General features: G+C 45.2%; 1 protein-coding gene and 1 pseudogene across 1 annotated transcript in view; one reads left to right on the top strand and one right to left on the bottom strand.

Annotated features, from left to right (window-relative positions):
* Cdc42bpb (CDC42 binding protein kinase beta) overlaps positions 1-12,256 on the bottom strand; it is a 99,591-nt gene that overhangs the window by 73,027 nt on the left and 14,308 nt on the right. The window lies entirely within an intron of this gene.
* Positions 1,525-1,610, top strand: LOC124098376 (U2 spliceosomal RNA; annotated as a pseudogene).

Here is a 12,256-nt window from a genome sequence, read left to right on the forward strand (position 1 = left end):
CACACACTCACATCTGAGAAACTCTGGGTGAGGAACAGAGCTACCCAAGATCACCACTACTGAGTGGAAGGCACATCCTGTGCAGCAGGGGCTGGAGCCACTCCATCATTGAGCATGGCCTCTCTGAGGTTGTCTCCTCACCTGCAAGCTGGAGCAACAAACAGCCTGCACCTCAAGGATCTCACTGGGTGTACTCAGCTAGGTGATCCCCACAAAGTGTTCAGCTCTGTCCAACAGAGTAAGCTCTCAAGGATTACTGGGTCACATTTTGTCTGATCAGTTATGTTAGTAAATATGTCACATTTAACAATAAGTAAACAAACATACCACAGAATCCAGCCAATTCACCAAAGAAGGTGCCCTGGTTATAAACAAGCACCTCCAGGCAGGTCACAACACAGTGGACATGTAAGCACCACATAAGAACTGACACGCCATACCCTGAAAGGGCCCTATGTGGGTGGGCCCTAGGGGTGGCCATTGTTGAAGAGCAGCCCTTGGGCAGCAGGGCTACAGTGAGCATGGCACCTCCAGTGGGCTAGGTCAGGGGCAGGCTGTCTCTGATCCCTACCTAAATCAGCATTTCTACTGCCTTCCCACAGGCCCAGAGGTGAAGGTGACCTGCATCTGGGGTGAGGGTTCTAAGGGAGTGGCAGGAGCATCTTATCATTCCACCCACCATCACATTTCCACACAGGTGGCTACTTTCCTTGTTCTTTATAAATTTGGAACATGAAAGGTCACTGAAAGTCACATCTCTGCCACTGCTGCCTACTTCCTAGCCTTGCTCACAGGCTTCTCCTCACAGTGAGGCAGAAGTAAAGTGCAGTCACTGAAGCCATGGGTGGAAGAACACAGAAGGGGTCTCTTACCCCACTGTTTGGGGGAAAATGGGGTAACAAAAATTTTTGAAAAAAATGCACATTTTCCCCTATAGTAAGTAGAATTTTAGATTTAAGAGTTTTAATTCTCTATTGTTTGTCTGACCTCATTTTAATGAGACAGGTCCAAAACAAGCCTCAGCAGTGCACGAAGAAGAAACAGTGACACCTGGATGTGGAACATTTCCCACACATGTGTACCGAAAGACCCAGAGCCGCTGGGCTGCCAGCAAATGAAGCCAGGAATCAGGGTGTGCACTGAATACGCTCCCCATCTGCCAGTAAGACAAGTAAGGCCCTGAGACCCCATTGCACAGAGCTGCTTGGCCCCAGGAGGATGTGACTAATGTGGGCCCTGGGCCCTTCCCCTAACGCCGTGGGCGGTCAGGATGCTCCTAGACAGGCACTTGGCAGGAGTGGCAGGGAACACAGTGCCCACTACCTACCGAGAGGGTACCAAGCCTTGCCAGAAAAGCCATTTCCAGCCTCCCTGAATCTTCTAAGCTACATTCTGCTTTTGGGATAACAGGATTACACCAGCCAGGACAGATACAAGGAAAAAAGTCCTAGGTTTCCGTACCCTCTAATGTAGGCCATGCTAAAATATAACTCAGCAAGAAACATCATAATTTAATATGGCATCATCGCTTCTCGGCCTTTTGGCTAAGATCAAGTGTAATATGGTATCTTGACTGTTTCTTTCACTAAAATTTTCAGGATGAAGTCCTTGTTTTTTCCAACACTGTTTAACTTTCTAAGGCTTTTCAATAATCTTTCTAGTTTTTCTCCAAACCACAAATCTCCCTAGCCCTCTTCACCTACATCACCCTTCAAATTCAACAATCATGAAGAAATGTATCATCTGGAATCACAGTCCAGTAGATCAGGCTCTGTGGGGACGAACCCGGAGCTGCCTGCAGTTGCCTTCTTCCAGGAAGCGTCACTCAATAATGACCCAAGGACCTGCTTTCTTGTTCTTCAACACTGGAGCTGAGGAGCAGGCTCCTGTGCCGAGTTAGTTTAGCCCACAGTCACCGAGGAAAGCTCGCAGGGCTCCCATACCAGGCCCACCCAGGTTAGCAGAGGGCAGAAGCAGAGCAGATTGGGAGCCAGACAAACACCAGAGCATCTCTAAGGAGACAGCCACAGGGGTGCATTTTATGGCATGGGAATTTTATCCCCATAAAGCTGTTTTAAAAAGACAGAAAAGAAATAAGCAGGAGGAGAGATTATATTTTTTTAAAAAGGGGAATGCGGAGGAGAGAGAGGAGGAAAAGCTTTGTGAGGACACAGGGATAGACCTGTGAGCAAACACCTGCAAAGAGTTCACATTTCAGTAAAGACGGAGAAGAAACATTAAATAGAAGGAACACATAGATTGCACAGGAAGGAGTTAGCCTTGCAGCTAACAGAAAAGGTGGGGATGTGGAATGAAGGGGGGGGGGCAGAGTGGGACACATACTGCCAGTTGCCTGTAGGGACAAAAGCCATGGAGGTGGTGAGAATGGGCAGACCACCTGTATTTGAAAGGCAGAACCCCTAGGTATGCTGCACAACTGGCCCTGCAGTGTGACAACTACCCAGTGCACTGGTCTGAGTGACCAGGAGTGTGGAGTTAGCCACAACTGAGATGGGGAGGGAATCTGCAAGTGTGGATTCCCCAAAGAAGCCTAGGTACAGGGTGTACAATAGGGCTGAGGTCAGGAGCCAGAGTCACCCAGGGAGTCAGTAGAGATAGGAGAGACCAAGGACTAAAACCTGGGGTGCCTGACACCAGAGAGAAGAAGGAACCAGGAAGGTGGGGGGCTCCATCTTGAAGGCAGGTAGGGACTAAGAACTACCTACTGGTTTCTGCCATGGAGACTTGACAAAAGCAGCAGTTTTGAAGGATGTGGGGAGACAAAAGTCTGATTAGACTGAATTTGAGACTGAGAGGATGGAGTGAGGGCAGCAAGGGCAGACAACTATAAAGTTTACTGCAAAAAACACAAAGTGTTTTTGCAACGGCACACACCTATAATCTCAGCTACCAAGCAGGCTGAGGCAGGAAGATCACCACCAAGTTAGAGGACAGCATGGGCAATTTAGCAAGATTGTCTCAAAATAAAATTTTAAAAAGGGCAGGGGTGTTGATCGGGATGTAGCTTAGCGGTAGAAGGCTTGCCTAGCAAGTGAGAGGCCTGAGTTCAATCTCCAATACTGAGAAGGCAAGACCCACAAAGTACAGATGAGAGGCTTGCAAGCATTTTCACCAAATGTTTGTTTAAAAAAAAACCAAGGCATTGGTCTTAGAATGGAGGCAAAGTCAGTTCATTCCTAACCTGGCCAACTCAGACAACATCAGACTGGCCAACTCACCCAACCAAGCATGGGTTGCGACAGATCACAGTAACAAGCAGCTCATTTCCATGTACCTAGATGCCAACAATAAACCATCACATCAAATTCTAGGGTTTCAAACAAACTTCAAAAGGCCATCAGCAGAACATAGCCACCTCCTGAAGGGGAACCCTGATGGCCCTCAATCTGCCTGTGAGGGCATGTGAGCAGGTGGTGCCTCTCTAGGCACAGCTCACCTGCCATGGTTCCTGGCTCCCACAGCAGGAAGTTCTTTGGTGAGTAGCTGGTTTCCGGACACCAGTAGAACAGGAACTACACAGATACAGCCAATTTTTTATTTGGTATAAATCAATGGTTCTACTCATTATTTTTTCTCCCATTTTCTTAACTTTCATTACTTTGAATAAAAGTTAATTTTTTTTAATAAACATTTTTTTAATTATTTGTCAATGGGTTTATTTACTTATATGTGGTGCTGAGTCTCAAACCCAGTGCCTCACACATGCTAGGCAAGTGCTCCACCACTGAGCCACAACCTCAGCCCAAAAGTTAATTTTGATTAAAAAATATATATATTTATAAACACACAATGTTACTAAGCCAACTACTAGGATGATACGTACATATTTTGGTAATACACAGATTTCACAGAACACTAAATGGAGGCATTCTGGATCTTATATAGTGGAGTCGGGACTCTCATTAGTTCAGCAAAATAGGATGGCAGCCACGCTAAAGAGATGACTCTCTATAATTCCAAATCTTGTTTGGGAACTAGATAACTGGAATTGTGGTGACTGACTAGTTTCCCCCACATTCTACACAGTTCTTTTAAAGGATAAAGCATCATTACAGACTGTTCCCCAAAACAGCAGGCAGCACCAATGGGGGACAGGCCCCATCTCTAGAAGGGCAATGTGGGAAAGGAGGTTGGCCTCTGCGAGGGAATGGATGAGAAATGAAGAATGACCTCCTCCCTGCCTCCCAGCAAGAGGCTGAGCCATCCAAATATACATAGAGAAGTCCCCCATATCGGAAGGCTGGGACCAAAAGGAAGAGAACCATTTGCACCTCTTCTTCCCACAGTGCCTTGCGTAGAGAGGTCTCTGCTGCTAGATGGAGGATAGAGGAGCTCTGGGCTTTGGCCACTGGAGATCCATGACAGAATAAGACTGCCTCTCTTCCTGTTTCTCACTCTGGGACTGGAGACTTGCTAAATGTTTCTAGTGGACAGTAATCACAGGACTTAGGACAAATCACTGATAACATGGCATTTACTAAAGACACTCAACCAAGATTAACAGTAAAGTACCAGTTCTCAAAGCATCAGCAAATTAATATGATTCCAGGGCAATCTTCATTTCAGTAATCCAGAGAAACTTTGATAATCAAAAATGTATACCCACTAGTTAGGGTTAATCCAAATTTATAACATGGCCCTTCCTGTCTGACAGGCACGAGAAAGCAGGACCTTGACTTAATAAAATCTGCTTTTTACTCTTTTATGTCCCACACATTCAATAAGCATCAAACCCACCCCTTTGCTGATGGCAGCTACAACTTTCTGAACACCTACACTATGCCAAGGATGTCATGTACAATATCCAAAACATGCAGGACAGATACTATCCCTTTCTGAAAATTAAGCCAGCTGAGGAACACAGGCCCAAGTTCATAACACATAGTATTTTTACCCTTTTGTTATTTGTTTCATATACATATATGATTTTTATTGTAATATCAAGAATTTTACAACCGGGTACAGTAGCACACACTGTAATCCCAGCAGTTTGAGAGGCTGAAGCAGGAGGACCAAGAGTTCAAGCCAGCCTTAGCCACTTAACAAGGCCCTAAGCAACTCAGTGAAACACTGGCTCAAAATTCAAAAAAGGGCTGGGGATATGGTTCAGTGGTTGAGTGATCCTGGATTCAATCCCTAGTACCTGACCCCCAAAATTAACTATTTTTCATGTTGTTCTTAACCTCCTATACTAGATAATCTATTATCAAAGATGTTTTTATGCCATTGTTATGAATTCAGAGAAGCACAGTGTTTTTCTACACAGTAGAACAATGGCCACTTCTCATTTTGAGCCAATCTTCTGAGGACCTGACAGTGGCAGTCAGTGTCCTTTCAGTTTAGGTGAACTGCATGGTTCATGTCCTTTGAAAACTGGTAATCCAGTTTCTCCTCTAAACATGACGTCTGACAGCCTTCCATTCCACATTTGCGGAGGCAGCTTGGGGGCTACCACAGGCGTGCCTAGGACCTAGGAGCTGTCCCAGGCAACACCAAGAGGAGGCGTGAATGTGTCTCCAAAAAAGATATACACAGGACTGTCCACAACAGCTCTGCACCTGTGGTCAGAAACTGCAAAGAACCCAGAAGTTCACCAACAGAAGAACAGACGCTCTGTGGTGCTCTCACGACGACCACTATCACCACACCTGAGAAAGCAAGAACAAACTCAAGTCATGCACAACAGGGCCGGCCATGTCTGGGAGTGTGGTATGAAACCAAGGAAATCAGACACATGGCACTGCACGATTCCAGTGCTCAAAGCACAAAAACCAGACACAGTCCAAAGGTAATTCCACAGTGAAGAGCTGTCTCCTCAACAAGGGGCATGAGGACACAAGGGCAGCCATATGCTAGAGTCATGGACCCTGCTTCATGTCCAACTAGAAACATTGACATAAAATGAAGACCTGAAACTGGAGACACTCAGAAGAAAACATACAAATCCAAAAGCATGAACAAAAAAATAACAGACAAGTCAGGCTGCATCAAAACCAAAAACATTTGTTTTTGAACTAAAATTACTAAATGTGGAAAAAAATGTCCAAAAAACACCATTAAGAAAGTGAAAAGACAAAATCAACAACAAAAACCCAGACATCTACCAGGCACAGTGGCACACACATATAATCCTAGAAGCCAGGCACCCCTGAGTTCAACCCCTACTACCAACATACTAACACACACACACACACACACACACACACAACACACACCAAAAACTCCCAAAACAACAACCCAGACACATGTGGTATGGGTCACAGCAGATCTTACCACTGGGGGGAAGGTAAGTGTCACAATGGGACCTGCTTGGATACATAATTCTTTCAGTCATTTATTCAAAATATATTAAAGACATTTAAAAGATCTCACTGAAATGAAGAAACAGACATAAGAGCTAGGAGCAAGCTCTGGGGGTAGAACTGTCAGGACCGGTCCTAGGATAAAGGGCAACTGAGAGATCACCTGAGAAGCAGAGGAAAGCAAGGCAACAAGGTGCGACCACTGTGATGCTGCCATCATCCCAGGGGACTCTCTGTTCTGCTGCTTGCTCAAAGACCACTGGAGAAGCTGCTCTGGGGACACACACCCGTCTACAGGACACTCAGCAGGTGCATGGCCTCCGCTCTTGCCCGCCCCACGCAGCTATGAGCTGAGCCAACATGCCTCCAGGCAGGCCTGCACCTCCCATCTGTCTTCCTTCCACTTTTGCCTCTCAGGATTCTCTCAGCCTCTCAGGATTCACTTTTGCCTTTCAGGAATTCAGGACTCCTATCCTCAGAGCTCAGGGGCTGCCTTCTGCAATCACTCAAACACGGACCTCACTTGAATGAAGAGAGACCCTGTACTCCCAAGATGCTTCTCCAACCTCCTCCCCTCTGCCTCATGGCTGGGGCTTGTGACCCACACATATGGGGCAGAAGCTTCAATCTGAATATAAATGTGAATTCTCGCTTAACATGACTTTAAAAAAAAATCCATTCAACTAGAAAACACTAATAAAAAGAAAAACAAGTTTATGCTGGTTATTTTTTAAAATTCTAGCTTATATCCTGGGGACCAACAGAAAGTCTAAGCTGCTAAACCTGCATGTACCAATCTTCACCAATGTTCTTAGTAAGTGCCCAGAGCCCAACAGTGAATTATCTATGTCTGCCTGATAAACTTTCTGAACTGGACAGCTAATATACTATAGTATATAAAAGCAATCATTTTAATAGAAATTCTTCTCTTAACCAAAAACTCCAAGCTTTTACTGTGTTTAGTGACTAGCTCTGTGTTTCTGCATAAGAAATAAGTGCATGGAGGGGAAAAAAATTTTTCTTCCAAAATTGTATGAACCTGCTAGAATCTAATCCACTGCCAGACACCTGAAGCTACAGGGAATAGCAGTGGCCAGACATGGAGGTAAGAATAAAAACAGTGATTCACAGCCCCATATCTAACCTAACCGGCTTCCAGGTGCTTCTTCTTAACCAATCACCAAGCATACAGCTCGGAGGGAAGACTAAGCTTCTTTCCAAGAGCAGAAATAAGGAGCAGCCCCGCCCTGTCTCCCTTCACATGCCCACCCAGGCCACTGTTACCTTGACTGCTGTCACCAGGTCAGCCCTTGGGGGCAGACCTCTAGGGTCTCCCAGCATAATAAAATTTAAGGTGGAAAAATGTCCTTTTTTTTCCTTGTTCCTTTTTTTTTTTTGGTAATACTGGGGACTGAACCCCTAGCACAGTTTTCTACCTCTGAGCTAAATACCCAACCTTGTTATTTAAGACAGGGTCTCACTAAGTTGTCCTAGCTAGCCTCAAACTCTTGATCCTCCTGCCTCAGACTATCAAAGTAGTTGGGATTCAAGTTGTGCACCACCACACCTGGCCAAGAAAAAAGTCATTTTCAAAGCACTTAACCTACAGAAGAATCTACCTTTTTTGAGAAAGAGGCATATAACAGTGTTTCAGTAATCCTGAAATACTTTTTAAATGCTATTTGTTTTAGCCTCAACTTAAAAAAATTAAAATTTAATTTGCCCAGACTGTGCGCCAGTCTCTACCACATTAAATGTTATGTCACATTATCCAACTGAACCTATGCATTGGATACCTTTCTTAAATAAGTAAAACCCTCCGTGCTTGATATTTTCTCAGTAATATAAAAATGTCAGTGTAAAGGAAATGAAACTAAAAGGGAAAATTATCCAGACACTAAGCAGACAAATAGAGTAAGTGTCCTGCTGTCCTTTTCTCTTAGTCTGCCATCCCCCAAATAAACACATGCACAAACAGGAAAAAAGAAGGATGTTTTTATGTCAGACCTTTCAAAGTGTTATTTTGATTTCATATAGCACTTAATGAACTGAGAGCTATCTCTCCCTACCAGATGCCTGGAAATGAGACACTGAAAACCAGGCAAATGAAAAGAGCTTTCCAAATAATGAACACAATTTTAGTGAAAGCTTGGCCAATATTTAACATATTTTTTAAATTTTCATTTACTTATTTATTTTGGTAGTTGTAGATGGACAACATGCCTTTCTTTTTATATGTGCTAAGGATCCAACCCAGTGCCTCACACATGCTAGGCAAGTGCTCTGCCACTGAACTACAGCCCCAGTCCCTGCTTAACATATTTTAAAAGGACATCTAGCTTTATGAAGACTGCATTTGCTTCTATACACCAAAAAGAGCTGTCAAAAGTGCTACTCCTTAAACAAAGGCTTCAAGAAAAATAAGACTTCTAGTACAAGTGTACCTTGATTACAATCCCCGTACTGTACAGAATGTCCCTACGTGCATACCACACTGGTCCTTCTCCAGGTGCCCAGCAGGAAGCAGCTGGGGGTGGGGTGGGGCCTTCAGGAGCACAGCATCTGCATGGCCTCATTTGCCTATAGATCTCTAACCTCTCCAAGAGCCAGCAAGGAAAAACATCAGAGCTGGATGTATGTGAGCTCACACACACAGATGAGTATCAATTTGTTCCTTAAGTTCAAATAAAAACCACAAAGTTCAAGAGCACATTTAAATAGCTAAGTCCTTGCTAATGTGGACCTCAAAGAGTCTCCAAGAACAGCTATTATATTGTATACACAACTTGCAGAGCAGGGAAGTTTCTAAGACACATGCCACAGACCAGGCTGCTGGAGCTCCACGCAAGGAGCATAATGTCTCCCAGTGTCCACAGGGCAGCAGCAGTGCTGCTACAGCCAGGACTAGACAGTACTACACACGTTTCTCTCATTACCCAAGTCCCCTCTGCTGCCTCAGAAAGGGGCTGAGGTTTGGCCAATCATCCCCCAATGCAGTTGGCAGTCCCACATTCACCTGGCTACAATCTCCTCCCATCCCCACAGATGCAAACCCTAGAGGACTGTCCCTTGGAATAGTCTCACAAAGCTGAACATGCTATAGAATAAAGGCCTGCCAAATACTCTTCAGTGTCTGTGATGACTCCATGAGACAGGAGGATCCCAGCATGCTGCCCTAACACCTTATCAGTGAGCACCTGGCCAACACCAAGAGACTGAGGGCTGGAAGAAGAGGAAAGGCTCTGCAGGCAGTTCCCATCCCACCCCTCTAGGGCCTGTCCACTGGTTCCTCTAATACACCCTGGGTTTACCTGGCACCAATGAGCTGACCCAGCCAAGATCCCAGACCTCCACATTGCACATACAGTTCTCCAAAATTCCAAGAGGCAGAGTGATACCACTCAGAGGAAGATACCTGAGTGCACGTCTCTAGGTGTCCTGTGGGGTAGGCCTGCCTTGGAAGGTCCCAGCTAGACAAGGGGAGGTATCTGGGGCGCCAGACTGGGATACATGGTCTAGAGATGGAGAGAGGGAAGCAACTCCAGGAACATACCTTGGAGGACACAGAACTGGCTGTGGGATTTTTCTGAAGTTCTGCAGAATAATGCATAGTGCATGCTCCTTTCCCAGTACTAGACCCTTTCAGAAAAGCCTGGTCTAATGGAAACTGGAGCAAGGCATAGAGCCCAGCTGTCTGCCCCTCATTCTATTTCCTGGGTCTTCTCCATGTCTTTTTTTTTTTTGGGGGGGGGGTGGATCAGGGATTAAACACAGGGGTACTCGACCACTGAGCCACATCCCCAGCCCCATTTTGTATTTTATTTATAGACAGGGGTCTCACTGAGTTGCTTAGCACCTCATTTTTGCTGAGGCTGGCTTTGAATTCACGATCCTTCTGCCTCAGCCTCCTGAGCTGCTGGGATTACAGGCATGCTGCCCACGCCTGGCCCTGTCCATGCCTTCTGAGACGTGCTCTCACCTCTTAACCTTCCCATGCTCAGGTCCCTGGAACCCAACCAGAATCCCCACCCCCATGCACCACTCTCCAGTGGTGGACCCTGCAGCCTGCTCTACGCCTGCCCTTCATCCACTAACTCAGTCAAATGTCACCTGAGGGAAGCCACCTTTTTATTCCCCTAGTGAGAGAAGCATGCTGAACCCTGGGTGGGTGACTTTTTATTTCTATTCCCTGCAGCTCACAGGCCTCTCCAGAAGATGGAGGACCTGCTTGGACACCCCGAGGGCCCAGTGTCCATTGCCCCAGTGCCCTATACCGAGGATACATACCACAGGGTGAGGAGACACTCCTAGACAACACAATGGGGAAAACAATCAGAAAAGGGGCTGGCTCTCCAAATACAATGCAACTAAGAGCAAAAGCAGAATGAGCCACATGTGGCTTGAGGAAAAGGAAAGAACATGAAGCTGATTTTCTGCTGTGATAATGTGATAAGGCTCTTTATGAAGACTGCATTTGCTTCTACACACCAAAAAGAGCTGTCAAAAGTGCTACTCCTTAAACAAAGGCTTCAAGAAAAATAAGACTTCTAGTACAAGTGTACCTTGATTACAATCCCCGTACTGTACAGAATGTCCCTACGTGCATACCACACTGGTCCTTCTCCAGGTTCAACCAACATGAATCTACCCTTCAGATTCATTGCAAGGGTAGGTGGGGTGGCTCAGTGGTAGAGTGCTTGCCAGCATGCTCAAAACTCTGGGTTCAAATCCCAGGACCATTAAAAAAAAAAAATGCCAGTTGGATGTGTGGGCCAAGGAGGAGGTGGCTCCATGGTTAAGCTCAGGAGCCCTGACCCAACACAGGAGCCAGAAGAGAGGTGATAACAGATTTACCCAACCCTCAGTCCCAAAGGACCCACATGGACACCATTCAGGCTCTGGAGCCCCACAGGTACTCAGAGAATCTACCCTGCCTGTTTTAATTCAACTTAATCCTAAATATCCCACAAGGTATACTAGGCCAATAGTACAGAAATGACTTGTCAAAGGCCCAGTCTGTCCAGCTCAGAAAACACTAGCAGTTACAATGTGAGCAAGACAAGACAAATGATCTGCATTCCTTAAAAAATTGCAAACAGGTGAAAAAGCAGCAAAGGGGAGTAAAGGAAATGTGGGAGGCACACAATCCAGATGCCATGTGCAGACTCTGTTTGGCTCCTACAGAACAGATCGACTTTAATAGAAGGAAATTCAAACAACAAACAAATATTCAATGATACTAAGGAATTGGTTATTTCAATGTCATAATATTATGATGGCTATGATTTTTTAAAAAGTTTCATCTTCCTGGAGTATACACTGAAATAGTTACAAATGAGATGACAGATGTCTGGGATTTCCTGAAAATAATCCTTTTTGGTAGCTCAGTGGTGGAACACTTGCCTAGCATGGTTGAGGCCTTGGGTTCATTCAACCCAACACTGCAAACAAACAAAACAATTCTCTTTGGAAATGGGGGGATTAAAATGAAATACAAGGGATCATGAGTTAAAAATTGTTGAAACTGGGAGTTCAGTTTCAACAATTATCCTACAGACTCAGAAGCTTAGCAAGGTCCTGAGCAACTAAGCGAGACCCTGTCTCAAAATAAAAGGGGATGGGATATAGTGCAGTGGTAGATGCCCCAGGCCCTGAGTATAATTGCCAGAACCACAGAAAGAAAAAAAATATATATTGAACAATGAGTTTCCTTTTTCAAGTGCTCAAAACAGGAAGGCTGGATTCCAGATGAGGGAAAGCTCTTGTTGAGAGCCACACGGCAGTTCCCTCACGGAAGCATTATCACAGCAGAAAATCAGCTTCATGCCCAGTGTATTTGCTGTGAGTTCGTTTGTTTATTGCTGGCATTCCTTCTGGGTCATAAAAGTTTTATGACCTGGTAAAACTTCTGTGCAACCTCTGCAAAGCTGCCA

The sequence above is a fragment of the Marmota monax genome, unplaced genomic scaffold (assembly GCF_021218885.2).
Source record: "Marmota monax isolate L192 unplaced genomic scaffold, Marmota_monax_Labrador192_F-V1.1 WCK01_AAM20220418_F8-fsc00190, whole genome shotgun sequence".
Lineage (NCBI taxonomy): Eukaryota > Metazoa > Chordata > Mammalia > Rodentia > Sciuridae > Marmota > Marmota monax.